Here is a 1,543-nt window from a genome sequence, read left to right on the forward strand (position 1 = left end):
ATTTCTGGTCTCCTATTGAATCTGTTGTGTATTGTTAGCCAAAGCCTTAATAATTTCATCAAGAGACATACCTTGATTTGAGGGAGGTGGAGGTGGAGGTGGTTGATTCACTTGTCTCTACTGCTGGTGTCGGTTTTGCACCGATTGATTCCCATAACTCAAATTGGGATGATCTCACCATCCTGGATTATAAGTACTAGAAAAGGGATCATACTTGCGTTGTGGCTGTCCATAATGTCCTACTGCATTAGCATGTTGCATTGATTCATCCTCTTATAATGCAGGACACATGTTAGTAGCATGACCCAAACTCGAACAAATTCCACATACCTTAATAGTTTGCATGTTCCCTATAGCCAATGCCTCACTAAAGAAGTTAAATAAGAAATTTGTTTCTCAAGGTTAGATGTACTTACCTCATTAACCTTTATAGATTTGTGATCCATTCTCATTCCAAAGTGCTGAGAATTTGCTGCCATGTTAGCAATTAGCCTCCTTGCCTCTTTTGGTGTCTTGTCAACCAAAGCTCCTCCATTAGCAACATCTATCATACTGTAGTCCATTGGTAAAAGTCCCTCATAGAAATACATAATCATAAGCTGCTCACTTATTTGATGATGGGGACAACTTGCACATAGTTTCTTAAATCGTTCCCAATACTCATACAAGCTCTCTCCATTGTACTGCCAAATGCCACAAATTTCTTTTCTTATATTGGCAGCACGGGAAGCAGGAAAATACTTCTTCAGAAATATCTACTTCATCCCATTCCATGAGTTAACAGATCCAGAAGGAAGGTAATACTACCAATCCTTAGCTGCACTTTCCAGTGAGAAAGTAAAAGCTCAAAGCTTGATTTGATCCTCTAAAACTCCTTGAGGTTTCATGCTAGAACACACAACATGAAATTCTTTTAAATGCTTATATGGATCCTCACCTGCAAGACCATGAAACTTAGGTAACAAATGGATTAGTCCAGATTTTAACTCAAAAGCAACATTTAAAGCAGGGTATTGAATACACGAAGGTTGTTGGTTTATATCAGGAGCAGCCAACTCTTTCAAAGTCCTAGCAGCTATGGTTTCATTTTCGAAATTTGAATCCAAATCCGAATATGAACTTAACTCCTTTGGAGATTGGACTCCTTCAGATGTACTCGGAATCTGCTTAGCTTGCTTAACCAATTTTCTCAACTGTTTAGCTATTTTTTCTACTTCTAGATCAAAGATCAATTCACTAGATTGAGAAGTTCTTGTCATATACAAAAAGAATTCAAAGTCAAAATAGAAAAATGCATCAAAATCCTAGAAAACAATCGAATTTGGCCTCAAGAGGGTAGGGCCAATAAATTTTATGGATTAATTGGTCTTGATCAGAGCGCTGTTTCCTTCAAAATAGGTATGGGCTGCCCTCCAAATTCAACCAAAAATCTACCAATAAATAGTAACATTGTAATTTTTTCCAAAAACCTGAAAATATCAACACTTCACAAACAAAATTAATAACAGAATACCCTAACAAAAAAAAAACACAAAATCCAATA

The 1,543-nt window shown here is 36.7% G+C and overlaps 1 non-coding gene across 1 annotated transcript; it reads left to right on the forward strand.

Moving 5' to 3' along the window:
• The first annotated feature begins 609 nt into the window (after positions 1-609).
• LOC131178024 (small nucleolar RNA R71) lies at positions 610-716 on the forward strand. The gene has a single exon (XR_009147155.1). It is a non-coding gene; the product is annotated as a small nucleolar RNA R71 (small nucleolar RNA).
• Positions 717-1,543: the final 827 nt, after the last annotated feature.

This window comes from Hevea brasiliensis, chromosome 2 (assembly GCF_030052815.1).
Source record: "Hevea brasiliensis isolate MT/VB/25A 57/8 chromosome 2, ASM3005281v1, whole genome shotgun sequence".
NCBI lineage: Eukaryota > Viridiplantae > Streptophyta > Magnoliopsida > Malpighiales > Euphorbiaceae > Hevea > Hevea brasiliensis.